Genomic DNA, 15,168 nt, shown 5'->3' with positions numbered 1-15,168 from the left:
GCTACATATCCGGACCGCTAGACCAACTGGGATAATACTGTTTTCTGTAATTTTTTTTCGAATAAAATGAGCGCTTTAATGGTACTTTTTTCTATTTGAAGATAAACACGCACAAGTTTTCTGCTCTGATCGATTCATGAAGTTTTCAACAATTTAAGTTCTTGTAGCCTATACAACTTCAAAGAACACTTAAAGAACTCAATTGAGCGTAAGAGTTAAAACGAAAAAAAATTAATTTCATTTTTTTTATAGATTTCCCATTTTGGGAGTCAAACCCGTGTCTTGCTAGTAAAGCCACAAATCCTAACCGCTTGACCAACTGCAATATCAACGTTAAATATGATTTTTTTTTTCGAATACAGTGAGCGCCTATTTGGCACGTTTTTCTGTTTGAAGATAAACACGCATAGGTTTTCTGCTCTGATCGATTCATGAAGTTTTTCAACATTTTAAGTTCTTGTAACCTATACAACTTCAAAGAACTCTCAAAGAAGTCAATTGAGCGTAATAGTTAAAAGAAAAAAAAATCAATCAAAAATTTATAGATTTTCCAATCCGGGAGTCAAACCCGGGCCTTGTGGGTGAGAGCCACAAATCCTGACCGCTAGACCAACTAGGATATCAATTTTATCTGTAAGTTTTAGAATAAAGTGAGCGCCTTTATGGCACGTTTTTCTATTTGAAGATAAACACGCACAAGTTTTCTGCTCTGATCGATTCATGAAGTTTTCAACAATTTAAGTTCTTGTAGCCTATACAACTTCAAAGAACACTTAAAGAACTCAATTGAGCGTAATAGTTAATAGGAAGAAAAAAATCAATCAAAAATTAATAGATTTTCCAATCCTGGAGTCGAACCCGGGCCTTGTTGGCGAGAGTCACAAATCCTGACCGCTAGACCAACTGCGATAATAATATTATCTGAATTTTTTTTCGAATAAAATGAGCGCATTATTGGCACGTTTTTCTATTTGAAGATAAACACGCACAAGTTTTCTGCTCTGATCGATCCCAGAAGTTTTGCAACATTTTAAGTTTTTGTATCCTGTACAACTTCAAAGAACTCTCAAAGAACTTAACTGAGCGTAATAGTTAAAAGGAAAAAGAATTTAAATTTTTTTTACAGATTTCCCATTTTGGGAGTCGAACCCGTGTCTTGCTAGTAAAGCCACAAATCCTAACCGCTAGACCAACTGCAATATCATGGTTAAATGTGATTTCATTCGAATATGTGAGCGCCTAATTGGCACATTTTTCTGTTTGAAGATAATCACGCACAAGTTTTCTGCTCTGATCGATCCAAGAAGTTTTGCAACTTTTTAATTTTTTGTAACCTTTACAACTTCAAAGAACTCTTAAAGAACTCAATTGAGCGTAATAGTTAATAGGAAGAAAAAATCAATTAAAAAATTTGTAGATTTCCCTGTCCGGGAGTCGAACCCAAACCTTGTGGGTGAGAGCTACTAATGCTGACCGCTAGACCAACTGGGATAATAATGTTATCTGTATTTTTTTTCGAATAAAATGAGCGCTTTAATGGTACTTTTTTCTATTTGAAGATAAACACGCACAAGTTTTCTGCTCTGATCGATTCATGAAGTTTTCAACAATTTAAGTTCTTGTAGCCTATACAACTTCAAAGAACACTTAAAGAACTCAATTGAGCGTAATAGTTAATAGGAAGAAAAAAATCAATCAAAAATTAATAGATTTATCAATCCTGGAGTCGAACCCGGGCCTTGTTGGCGAGAGTCACAAATCCTGACCGCTAGACCAACTGGGATAATAATGTTATCTGTATTTTTTTCGAATAAAATGAGCGCTTTAATGGTACTTTTTTCTATTTGAAGATAAACACGCACAAGTTTTCTGCTCTGATCGATTCATGAAGTTTTCAACAATTTAAGTTCTTGTAGCCTATACAACTTCAAAGAACACTTAAAGAACTCAATTGAGCGTAATAGTTAATAGGAAGAAAAAAATCAATCAAAAATTAATAGATTTATCAATCCTGGAGCCGAACCCGGGCCTTGTGGGTGAAAGCCACAAATCCTGAACGCTAGACCAACTGGGATATTAATGTTATCTGTTTTTTTTTTCGAATAAAGTGATTGCCTTAATGGCACGTTTTTCTATTTGAAGATAAACACGCACAAGTTTTCTGCTCTGATCAATCCAAGAACTTTTGCAACATTTTAAGTTCTTGTATCCTATACAACTTCAAAGAACTCTTAAAGAACTCAATTGAGCGTAATAGTTAATAGGAAGAAAAAATCAATTAAAAAATTTGTAGATTTCCCTGTGCGGGAGTCGAACCCAAACCTTGTGGGTGAGAGCTACTAATGCTGACCGCTAGACCAACTGGGATAATAATGTTATCTGTATTTTTTTTCGAATAAAATGAGCGCTTTAATGGTACTTTTTTCTATTTGAAGATAAACACGCACAAGTTTTCTGCTCTGATCGATTCATGAAGTTTTCAACAATTTAAGTTCTTGTAGCCTATACAACTTCAAAGAACACTTAAAGAACTCAATTGAGCGTAATAGTTAATAGGAAGAAAAAAATCAATCAAAAATTAATAGATTTATCAATCCTGGAGTCGAACCCGGGCCTTGTTGGCGAGAGTCACAAATCCTGACCGCTAGACCAACTGCGATAATAATGTTATCTGAATTTTTTTTTCGAATAAAATGAGCGCATTATTGGCACATTTTTCTGTTTGAAGATAATCACGCACAAGTTTTCTGCTCTGATCGATCCAAGAAGTTTTGCAACATTTTAATTTTTTGTAACCTTTACAACTTCAAAGAACTCTTAAAGAGCTCAATTGAGCGTAATAGTTAATAGGAAGAAAAAAATCAATCAAAAATTAATAGATTTATCAATCCTGGAGTCGAACCCGGGCCTTGTTGGCGAGAGTCACAAATCCTGACCGCTAGACCAACTGCGATAATAATATTATCTGAATTTTTTTTCGAATAAAATGAGCGCATTATTGGCACGTTTTTCTATTTGAAGATAAACACGCACAAGTTTTCTGCTCTGATCGATCCCAGAAGTTTTGCAACATTTTAAGTTTTTGTATCCTGTACAACTTCAAAGAACTCTCAAAGAACTTAACTGAGCGTAATAGTTAAAAGGAAAAAGAATTTAAATTTTTTTTACAGATTTCCCATTTTGGGAGTCGAACCCGTGTCTTGCTAGTAAAGCCACAAATCCTAACCGCTAGACCAACTGCAATATCATGGTTAAATGTGATTTCATTCGAAAATGTGAGCGCCTAATTGGCGCATTTTTCTGTTTGAAGATAATCACGCACAAGTTTTCTGCTCTGATCGATCCAAGAAGTTTTGCAACTTTTTAATTTTTTGTAACCTTTACAACTTCAAAGAACTCTTAAAGAACTCAATTGAGCGTAATAGTTAATAGGAAGAAAAAATCAATTAAAAAATTTGTAGATTTCCCTGTCCGGGAGTCGAACCCAAACCTTGTGGGTGAGAGCTACTACTGCTGACCGCTAGACCAACTGGGATAATAATGTTATCTGTATTTTTTTTTCGAATAAAATGAGCGCTTTAATGGTACTTTTTTCTATTTGAAGATAAACACGCACAAGTTTTCTGCTCTGATCGATTCATGAAGTTTTCAACAATTTAAGTTCTTGTAGCCTATACAACTTCAAAGAACACTTAAAGAACTCAATTGAGCGTAATAGTTAATAGGAAGAAAAAAATCAATCAAAAATTAATAGATTTATCAATCCTGGAGTCGAACCCGGGCCTTGTTGGCGAGAGTCACAAATCCTGACCGCTAGACCAACTGGGATAATAATGTTATCTGTATTTTTTTTCGAATAAAATGAGCGCTTTAATGGTACTTTTTTCTATTTGAAGATAAACACGCACAAGTTTTCTGCTCTGATCGATTCATGAAGTTTTCAACAATTTAAGTTCTTGTAGCCTATACAACTTCAAAGAACACTTAAAGAACTCAATTGAGCGTAATAGTTAATAGGAAGAAAAAAATCAATCAAAAATTAATAGATTTATCAATCCTGGAGCCGAACCCGGGCCTTGTGGGTGAAAGCCACAAATCCTGAACGCTAGACCAACTGGGATATTAATGTTATCTGTTTTTTTTTCGAATAAAGTGATTGCCTTAATGGCACGTTTTTCTATTTGAAGATAAACACGCACAAGTTTTCTGCTCTGATCAATCCAAGAACTTTTGCAACATTTTAAGTTCTTGTATCCTATACAACTTCAAAGAACTCTTAAAGAACTCAATTGAGCGTAATAGTTAATAGGAAGAAAAAATCAATTAAAAAATTTGTAGATTTCCCTGTCCGGGAGTCGAACCCAAACCTTGTGGGTGAGAGCTACTAATGCTGACCGCTAGACCAACTGGGATAATAATGTTATCTGTATTTTTTTTCGAATAAAATGAGCGCTTTAATGGTACTTTTTTCTATTTGAAGATAAACACGCACAAGTTTTCTGCTCTGATCGATTCATGAAGTTTTCAACAATTTAAGTTCTTGTAGCCTATACAACTTCAAAGAACACTTAAAGAACTCAATTGAGCGTAATAGTTAATAGGAAGAAAAAAATCAATCAAAAATTAATAGATTTATCAATCCTGGAGTCGAACCCGGGCCTTGTTGGCGAGAGTCACAAATCCTGACCGCTAGACCAACTGCGATAATAATGTTATCTGAATTTTTTTTTCGAATAAAATGAGCGCATTATTGGCACATTTTTCTGTTTGAAGATAATCACGCACAAGTTTTCTGCTCTGATCGATCCCACAAGTTTTGCAACATTTTAAGTTCTTGTATCCTGTACAACTTCAAAGAACTCTCAAAGAACTTAACTGAGCGTAATAGTTAAAAGGAAAAAGAAATTAATTTAAATTTTGTTTATAGATGTCCCATTTTGGGAGTCGAACCCGTGTCTTGTTAGTAAAGCCACAAATCCTAACCGCTAGTCCAACTGCAATATCAAGGTTAAATGTGATTTTTTTTCGAATACGTCAGCGCCCAATTGGCACAATTTTCTGTTTGAAGATAAACACGCACAAGTTTTCTGCTCTGATCGATTCATGAAGTTTTTCAACATTTTAATTTCTTGTAACCTTTACAACTTCAAAGAACTCTTAAAGAACTCAATTGAGCGTAATAGTTAATAGTAAGAAAAAATCAATTAAAAAATTTATAAATTTCCCTGTCCGGGAGTCGAACCCAATCCTTGCGGGTGAGAGCTACTGATCCTGACCGCTAGACCAACTTGGATATTAATATGATCTGTAATTTTTTTCGAATAAAGTGAGCGCCCTAACGGCACGTTTTTCTATTTAAAAATAAACACGCACAAGTTTTCTGCTCTGATCGATCCAAGAAATTTTGCAACATTTCAAGTTCTTGTATCCTATACAACTTCAAAGAACTCTCAAAGAACTCAATTGAGCGTAATAGTTAACAGGAAAAAGAAATTAATTTAATTTTTTTTTAAAGATTTCCCATTTTGGGAGAGGAACCCGCGTCTTGTTAGTAAAGCCACAATTCCTAATCGCTAGACCAACTGCATTATCAAGGTTAAATGTGACTTTTTTTCGAATACATGAGCGCCTAATTTGCAGGTTTTTCTGTTTGAAGATAAACAAGCACAGGTTTTCTGCTCTGATCGATCCAAGAAGTTTTGCAACATTATAAGTTCTTGTATCCTATACAACTTCAAAGAACTCTCAAAGAACTTAGTTGAGCGTAATTGTTAATAGGAAGAAAAAATTAATTAAAAAATTGATAGATTTCCCAGTCTGGGAGTCGAGCTGGGCCTTGTGGTGAGAGCCTTAAATCCTGCCCGCTAGAATAACTGGGATAACAATTTTAACTGTGTTTTTTTTTCGAATAAAGTGAGCGCCTTAATGGTACCTTTTTCTATTTGAAGATAAACACGCACAAGTTTTCTGCTCTGATCGATTCATGAAGTTTTTCAACATTTTAAATTCTTGTAACCTTTACAACTTCAAAGAACTCTTAAAGAACTCAATTGAGCGTAATAGTTAATAGGAAGAAAAAATCATTTAAAAAATTGATTGATTTCCCATTTCGGGAGTCGAACCCGTGTCTTGTTGGTGAAAGCCACAAATCCTAACCGCTTGACCAACTGCAATATCATCGTTAAATATGATTTTTTTTTTCGAATACAGTGAGCGCCTATTTGGCACGTTTTTCTGTTTGAAGATAAACACGCGTAGGTTTTCTGCTCTGATCGATTCATGAAGTTTTTCAACATTTTAAGTTCTTGTAACCTAGACAACTTCAAAGAACTCTTAAAGAACTTAATTGAGCGTATTAGTTAATAGGAAGAAAAAATCAATTAAAAAATTTATAGATTTCCCTGTCCGGGAGTCGAACCCAAACCTTGTGGGTGAGAGCTACTAATCCTGACCGCTAGACCAACTTGGATATTAATATGATCTGTAATTTTTTTCGAATAAAGTGAGCGCCCTAACGGCACGTTTTTCTATTTAAAAATAAACACGCACAAGTTTTCTGCTCTGATCGATCCAAGAAATTTTGCAACATTTCAAGTTCTTGTATCCTATACAACTTCAAAGAACTCTCAAAGAACTCAATTGAGCGTAATAGTTAACAGGAAAAAGAAATTAATTTAATTTTTTTTTAAAGATTTCCCATTTTGGGAGAGGAACCCGCGTCTTGTTAGTAAAGCCACAATTCCTAATCGCTAGACCAACTGCATTATCAAGGTTAAATGTGACTTTTTTTTTAATACGTGAGCGCCTAATTGGCAGGTTTTTCTGTTTGAAGATAAACAAGCACAGGTTTTCTGCTCTGATCGATCCAAGAAGTTTTGCAACATTATAAGTTCTTGTATCCTATACAACTTCAAAGAACTCTCAAAGAACTTAATTGAGCGTAATAGTTAATAGGAAGAAAAAATTAATTAAAAAATTGATAGATTTCCCAGTCTGGGAGTCGAGCTGGGCCTTGTGGTGAGAACCTTAAATCCTGCCCGCTAGAATAACTGGGATAACAATTTTAACTGTGTTTTTTCGAATAAAGTGAGCGCCTTAATGGTACCTTTTTCTATTTGAAGATAAACACGCACAAGTTTTCTGCTCTGATCGATTCATGAAGTTTTTCAACATTTTAAGTTCTTGTAACCTTTACAACTTCAAAGAACTCTTAAAGAACTCAATTGAGCGTAATAGTTAATAGGAAGAAAAAATCATTTAAAAAATTGATTGATTTCCCATTTCGGGAGTCGAACCCGTGTCTTGTTGGTGAAAGCCACAAATCCTAACCGCTTGACCAACTGCAATATCATCGTTAAATATGATTTTTTTTTCGAATACAGTGAGCGCATATTTGGCACGTTTTTCTGTTTGAAGATAAACACGCGTAGGTTTTCTGCTCTGATCGATTCATGAAGTTTTTCAACATTTTAAGTTCTTGTAACCTAGACAACTTCAAAGAACTCTTAAAGAACTTAATTGAGCGTAGTAGTTAATAGGAAGAAAAAATCAATTAAAAAATTTATAGATTTCCCTGTCCGGGAGTCGAACCCAAACCTTGTGGGTGAGAGCTACTAATCCTGACCGCTAGACCAACTTGGATAATAATAATATCTGTAATTTTTTTTGAATAAAGTGAGCGCCCTAACGGCACGTTTTTCTATTTGAAAATAAACACGCACAATCTTTCTGCTCTGATCGATCCAAGAAATTTTGCAACATTTCAAGTTCTTGTATCCTATACAACTTCAAAGAACTCTCAAAGAACTCAATTGAGCGTAATAGTTAGCAGGAGAAAGAAGCTAATTTTTTTTAAAATAGATTTCCGATTTTGGGAGACGAACCCGTGTCTCGTTAGTAAAGCCACAATTCCTAATCGCTAGACCAACTGCATTATCAAGGTTAAATGTGACTTTTTTTTGAATACGTGAGCGCCTAATTGGCAGGTTTTTCTGTTTGAAGATAAACAAGCACAGGTTTTCTGCTCTGATCGATCCAAGAAGTATTGCAACATTATAAGTTCTTGTGTCCTATACAACTTCAAAGAACTCTCAAAGAACTTAATTGAGCGTAATAGTTAATAGGAAGAAAAAATTAATTAAAAAATTGATAGATTTCCCAGTCTGGGAGTCGAGCTGGGCCTTGTGGTGAGAGCCTTAAATCCTGCCCGCTAGAATAACTGGGATAACAATTTTAACTGTGTTTTTCCGAATAAAGTGAGCGCCTTAATGGTTACTTTTTCTATTTGAAGATAAACACGCACAAGTTTTCTGCTCTGATCGATTCATGAAGTTTTTCAACATTTTGAGTTCTTGTATCCTATACAACTTCACAAAAATCTTAATGAACTCAATTGAGCGTAATAGTTAATAGGAAGCAAAAATCAATTGAAAAGTGAATAGAAATCCCAGTCCGGGAGTCGAACTCGGGCCTTGTGGGTGCGAGCCACAAATCCTAACCGTTTGACCAACTGCAATATCATCATTAAATATGATTTTTTTTTCGAATACAGTGAGCGCCTATTTGGCACGTTTTTCTGTTTGAAGATAAACACGCATAGGTTTTCTGCTCTGATCGATTCATGAAGTTTTTCAACATTTTAAGTTCTTGTAACCTATACAACTTCAAAGAACTCTCAAAGAAGCCAATTGAGCGTAATAGTTAAAAGAAGAAAAAATCAATTAAAAAACTAATAGATTTCCCAGTCCAGGAGTTGAACCCAGGCCTTGTGGGTGAGCGCCACTAATCCTGACCGCTAGACCAACTGGGATAATAATATTATCTGTAATTTTTTAAAATAAAGTGAGCGCCCTAATGGCACGTTTTTCTTTTCGAAGGCAAAGGCGCACAAGTTTTCTACTATGGTCGATCCATGAAGTATCTCAACATTTTAAGTTCTTGTATCCTATACAGCTTCAAAGAACACATTTGAGCGAAATATTTATAGAGAAATTATTTCAGTTTTTTTTTGAAAATTGAGCTAAAAGAAAAAAATTTCCCAGTCGAACCGGGACATTGTGGGTGAGAGCCTCAACTCCTGACCGCTAGACCAACTGCAATATCAAGGTTAATTGTGATTTTTTTTCGAATACAGTGAGCGCCTAATTGGCACGTTTTTCTGTTTGAAGATAAACAGGCACAAGTTTTCTGCTCTGATCGATCCAAGAAGTTTTGCAACATTTTAAGTTCTTGTATCCTAAACAACTTCAAAGAACTCTCAAAGAACTCAATTGAGCGTAATAGTTAATAGTAGAAAGAAGTTAATTTTAATTTTTTTTATAGATTTCATATTTCCGGGAGTCGAACCCGTGTCTTGTTGGTGAAAGCCACTAATCCTAACCGCTAGACCAATTGCAATATCAAGGTTTATTGTGATTTTTTTTTCGAATACAGTGAGCGCCTAATTTGCACGTTTTTCTGTTTGAAGATAAACACGCACAAGTTTTCTGCTCTGATCGATCCAAGAAGTTTTGCAACATTTTAAGTTCTTGTATCCTGTACGACTTCAAAGAACTCTCAAAGAACTTAACTGAGCGTAATAGTTAAAAGGAAAAAGAAATTAATTTAAATTTTGTTTATAGATGTCCCATTTTGGGAGTTGAACCCGTGTCTTGTTAGTAAAGCCACAAATCCTAACCGCTAGTCCAACTGCAATATCAAGGTTGGTTAAATGTGATTTTTTTTTCGAATACGTCAGCGCCCAATTGGCACATTTTTCTGTTTGAAGATAAACACGCATAGGTTTTCTGCTCTGATCGATTCATGAAGTTTTTCAACATTTTAATTTCTTGTAACCTTTACAACTTCAAAGAACTCCTAAAGAACTCAATTGAGCGTAATAGTTAATAGGAAGAAAAAATCAATTAAAAAATTTATAGATTTCCCTGTCCGGGAGTCGAACCCAAACCTTGTGGTTGAGAGCTACTAATCCTGACCGCTAGACCAACTTGGATATTAATATAATCTGTAATTTTTTCCGAATAAAGTGAGCGCCCTAAGGGCACGTTTTTCTATTTGAAAATAAACACGCACAAGTTTTCTGCTCTGATCGATCCAAGAAATTTTGCAACATTTCAAGTTCTTGTATCCTATACAATTTCAAAGAACTCTCAAAGAACTCAATTGAGCGTAATAGTTAACAGGAAAAAGAAATTAATTTAATTTTTTTTTATAGATTTCCCATTTTGGGAGACGAACCCGTGTCTTGTTAGTAAAGCCACAATTCCTAATCGCCAGACCAACTGCATTATCAAGGTTAAATGTGACTTTTTTTCGAATACGTGAGCGCCTAATTGGCAGGTTTTTCTGTTTGAAGATAAACAAGCACAGGTTTTCTGCTCTGATTGATCCAAGAAGTTTTGCAACCTTATAAGTTTTTGTGTCCTATACAACTTCAAAGAACTCTCAAAGAACTTAATTGAGCGTAATAGTTAATAGGAAGAAAAAATTAATTAAAAAATTGATAGATTTCCCAGTCTGGGAGTCGAGCTGGGCCTTGTGGTGAGAGCCTTAAATACTGCCCGCTAGAATAACTGGGATAACAATTTTAACTGTGTTTTTTTCGAATAAAGTGAGCGCCTTAATGGTACCTTTTTCTATTTGAAGATAAACACGCACAAGTTTTCTGCTCTGATCGATTCATGAAGTTTTTCAACATTTTAAGTTCTTGTAACCTTTACAACTTCAAAGAACTCTTAAAGAACTCAATTGCGCGTAATAGTTAATAGGAAGAAAAAATCATTTAAAAAATTGATTGATTTCCCATTTCGGGAGTCGAACCCGTGTCTTGTTGGTGAAAGCCACAAATCCTAACCGCTTGACCAACTGCAATATCAACGTTAAATATGATTTTTTTTTTCGAATACAGTGAGCGCCTATTTGGCACGTTTTTCTGTTTGAAGATAAACACGCATAGGTTTTCTGCTCTGATCGATTCATGAAGTTTTTCAACATTTTAAGTTCTTGTAACCTATACAACTTCAAAGAACTCTCAAAGAAGTCAATTGAGCGTAATAGTTAAAAGAAAAAAAAATCAATCAAAAAATTAATAGATTTTCCAATCCGGGAGTCAAACCCGGGCCTTGTGGGTGAGAGCCACAAATCCTGACCGCTAGACCAACTAGGATATCAATTTTATCTGTATTTTTTTTCGAATATTGTGAGCGCATTAATGGCACCTTTTTCTATTTGAAGATAAACACGCACAAGTTTTCTGCTCTGATCGATTCATGAAGTTTTCAACAATTTAAGATCTTGTAGCCTGTACAACTTCAAAGAACACTTAAAGAACTCAATTGAGCGTAATAGTTAAAAGGAAGAAAAAATCAATCAAAAAATTAATAGATTTTCCAATCCGGGAGTCGAACCCGGGCCTTGTGGGTGAGAGCCACAAATCCTGAACGCTAGACCAACTGGGATATCAATTTTATCTGTGTTTTTTTCGAATATTGTGAGCGCATTAATGGCACCTTTTTCTATTTGAAGATAAACACGCACAAGTTTTCTGCTCTGATCGATTCATGAAGTTTTGCAACATTTCAAGTTCTTGTAACCTTTACAACTTCAAAGAACTCTTAAAGAACTCAATTGAGCGTAAAAGTTAATAGGAAGAAAAAATCAATTAAAACATTTATTGATTTCCCAGTCCAGGAGTTGAACCCAAGCCTTGTGGGTGAGCGCCACTAATCCTGACCGCTAGACCAACTGGGATAATAATTTTATCTGTATTTTTTTAAATAAAGTGAGCGCCTTAATGGCACGTTTTTCTTTTCGAAGGCAAAGGCGCACAAGTTTTCTACTATGGTCGATCCATGAAGTATCTCAACATTTTAAGTTCTTGTATCCTATACAGCTTCAAAGAACACATTTGAGCGAAATATTTATAGAGAAAATATTTCAGTTTTTTTTTGAAAATTGAGCTAAAAAAAAAAATTTCCCAGTCCGGGAGTCGAACCGGGACATTGTGGGTGAGAGCCTCAACTCCTGACCGCTAGACCAACTGCAATATCAAGGTTAATTGTGATTTTTTTTCGAATACAGTGAGCGCCTAATTGGCACGTTTTTCTGTTTGAAGATAAACAGGCACAAGTTTTCTGCTCTGATCGATCCAAGAAGTTTTGCGGCATTTTAAGTTCTTGTATCCTATACAACTTCAAAGAACTCTCAAAGAACTCAATTGAGCGTAATAGTTAATAGTAAAAAGAAGTTAATTTTTTTTTTTTTTATAGATTTCATATTTCCGGGAGTCGAACCCGTGTCTTGTTGGTGAAAGCCACTAATCCTAACCGCTAGACCAAGTGCAATATCAAGGTTAATTGTGATTTTTTTTTTCGAAAACAGTGAGCGCCTAATTTGCACGTTTTTCTGTTTGAAGATAAACACGCACAAGTTTTCTGCTCTGATCGATCCAAGAAGTTTTTCAACATTTTAAGTTCTTGTAACCTATACAACTTGAAAGAACTGTTAAAGAACTCAATTGAGCGTAATTGTTAATAGGAAGAAAAAATCAATTGAAAAATTGATAGCTTTCCCAGCCCGCGAGACGAACCAGAGCCTTGTGGGTTAGAGCCACAAATCCTGACCGCTAGACCAACTGGGATATCAATTTTATCTGTATTTTTTTCGAATATTGTGGTCGCATTAATGGCACCTTTTTCTATTTGAAGATAAACACGCACAAGTTTTCTGCTCTGATCGATCCAAGAAGTTTTGCAACATTTTAAGTAATTGTATCCTATACAACTTGAGAGAATTCTCAAAGAACTCAATTGAGCGTAAGAGTTAAAAGGAAAAAAAATTAATTTCATTTTTTTTTATAGATTTCCCATTTTGGGAGTCGAACCCGTGTCTTGCTAGTAAGGCCACAAATCCTAACCGCTAGACCAACTGCAATATCAAGGTTGAATGTAATTTTGTTTCGAATACGTGAGCGCCTAATTGGCACATTTTTCTGTTTGAAGATAATCACGCACAAGTTTTCTGCTCTGATCGTTTCATGAAGTTTTTCAACATTTTAAGTTCTTGTAACCTACACAACTTGAAAGAACTCTTGAAGAAGTCAATTGAGCGTAATAGTTAATAGGAAGAAAAAATGAATTAAAAAATTACTAGATTTTCCAATCCGGTAGTCGAACCCGGGCCTTGTGGTTGAGAGCTACAAATCCTGACCGCTAGACCAACTGGGATAATAATGTTTTCTGTATTTTTTTTTGAATAAAATGAGCGCTTTAATGGTACTTTTTTCTATTTGAAGATAAACACGCACAAGTTTTCTGCTCTGATCGATTCATGAAGTTTTCAACAATTTATGTTCTTGTAGCCTATACAACTTCAAAGAACACTTAAAGAACTCAATTGAACGTAATAGTTAAAAGGAAGAAAAAATCAATCAAAAAATTAATACATTTTCTAATCCGGGAGTCGAACCCGGGCCTTGTGGGTGAGAGCCACAAATCCTGACCGCTAGACCAACTTGGATATAAATGTTATCTGTATTTTTTTCGAATATTGTGAGCGCATTAATGGCACCTTTTTCTATTTGAAGATAAACTCGCACAAGTTTTCTGCTCTGATCGATTCATGAAGTTTTCAACAATTTAAGTTCTTGTAGCCTGTACAACTTCAAAGAACACTTAAAGAACTCAATTGAGCGTAATAGTTAATAGGAAGAAAAAATCAATCAAAAAATTAATAGATTTTCCAATCCGGGAGTCGAACCCGGGCCTTGTGGTTGAGAGCCACAAATCCTGACCGCTAGACCAACTGGAATAGCAATTTTATCTGTATTTTTTTCGAATATTGTGAGCGCATTAATGGCACCTTTTTCTATTTGAAGATAAACACGGACAAGTTTTCTGCTCTGATCGATCCAAGAAGTTTTGCAACATTTCAAGTAATTGTATCCTATACAACTTGAGAGAACTCTCAAAGAACTCAATTGAGCGTAAGAGTTAAAAGGAAAAAAAATGATTTCATTTTTTTTTATTGATTTCCAATTTTGGGAGTCGAACCCGTGTCTTGCTAGTAAAGCCACAAATCCTAACCGCTAGACCAACTGCAATATCAAGGTTGAATGTAATTTTTTTCGAATACGTGAGCGCCTAATTGGCACATTTTTCTGTTTGAAGATAATCACGCACAAATTTTCTGCTCTGATCGATTCATGAAGTTTTTCAACATTTTAAGTTCTTGTAACCTATACAACTTGAAAGAACTCTTGAAGAACTCAATTGAGCGTAATAGTTAATAAGAAGAAAAAATCAATTAAAAAATTAATAGATTCTCCAATCCGGGAGTCGAACCCGGGCCTTGTGGTTGAAAGCTACAAATCCTGACCGCTAGACCAACTGGGATAACAGTGTTATATGTATTTTTTTTTGAATAAAATGAGCGCTTTAATGGTACTTTTTTCTATTTGAAGATAAACACGCACAAGTTTTCTGCACTGATCGATTCATGAAGTTTTCAACAATTTAAGTTCTTGTAGCCTATACAACTTCAAAGAACACTTAAAGAACTCAGTTGAGCGTAATAGTTAATAGGAAGAAAAAATCAATCAAAAAATTAATAGGTTTTTGCAATCCGGGAGTCGAACCCGGGCCTTGTGGCCGAGTGCCACAAATCATGACCGCTGGACCAACTGCGATAATAATGTTATCTGAGTTTTTTTTCGAATAAAATGAGCGCACTATTGGCACGTTTTTCTATTTGAAGATAAACACGCACAGGTTTTCTGCTCTGATCGATCCCAGAAGTTTTGCAACATTTTAAGTTCTTGTATCCTGTACAACTTCAAAGATCTCTCAAAGAACTTAACTGAGCGTAATAGTTAAAAGGAAAAAGAAATTAATTTTTTTTTTTATAGATTCCCCATTTTGGGAGTCGAACCCGTGTCTTGTTAGTAAAGCCACAAATCCTAACCGCTAGTCCAACTGCAATATCAAGGTTAAATGGGATTTTTTTCGAATACGTCAGCGCCCAATTGGCACTTTTTTCTGTTTGAAGATAAACACGCACAAGTTTTCTGCTCTGATCGATTCATGAAGTTTTTCAACATTTTAATTTCTTGTAACTTCAAAGAACTCTTAAAGAACTCAATTGAGCGTAATAGTTAATAGGAAGAAAAAATCA

General features: G+C 35.0%; 1 protein-coding gene and 6 non-coding genes across 7 annotated transcripts in view; 1 reads left to right on the top strand and 6 right to left on the bottom strand.

Moving 5' to 3' along the window:
- LOC134857265 (serine dehydratase-like) overlaps nucleotides 1–15,168 on the top strand; it is a 260,322-nt gene that overhangs the window by 148,186 nt on the left and 96,968 nt on the right. The window lies entirely within an intron of this gene.
- On the bottom strand, nucleotides 548–619 carry Trnae-cuc (transfer RNA glutamic acid (anticodon CUC)). The gene has a single exon. It is a non-coding gene; the product is annotated as a tRNA-Glu (tRNA).
- On the bottom strand, nucleotides 11,093–11,164 carry Trnae-cuc (transfer RNA glutamic acid (anticodon CUC)). The gene has a single exon. It is a non-coding gene; the product is annotated as a tRNA-Glu (tRNA).
- On the bottom strand, nucleotides 11,385–11,456 carry Trnae-cuc (transfer RNA glutamic acid (anticodon CUC)). The gene has a single exon. It is a non-coding gene; the product is annotated as a tRNA-Glu (tRNA).
- Trnae-cuc (transfer RNA glutamic acid (anticodon CUC)) lies at nucleotides 13,444–13,515 on the bottom strand. Its single transcript has one exon. It is a non-coding gene; the product is annotated as a tRNA-Glu (tRNA).
- Nucleotides 13,735–13,806, bottom strand: Trnae-cuc (transfer RNA glutamic acid (anticodon CUC)). The gene has a single exon. It is a non-coding gene; the product is annotated as a tRNA-Glu (tRNA).
- On the bottom strand, nucleotides 14,318–14,390 carry Trnae-uuc (transfer RNA glutamic acid (anticodon UUC)). Its single transcript has one exon. It is a non-coding gene; the product is annotated as a tRNA-Glu (tRNA).

This window comes from Symsagittifera roscoffensis, chromosome 1, assembly GCF_963678635.1.
Source record: "Symsagittifera roscoffensis chromosome 1, txSymRosc1.1, whole genome shotgun sequence".
Taxonomy (NCBI): domain Eukaryota; kingdom Metazoa; phylum Xenacoelomorpha; order Acoela; family Convolutidae; genus Symsagittifera; species Symsagittifera roscoffensis.
The sequence above is the reverse complement of the archived record's forward strand: the minus strand, read 5'-3'. Positions and strand labels throughout refer to the sequence as shown.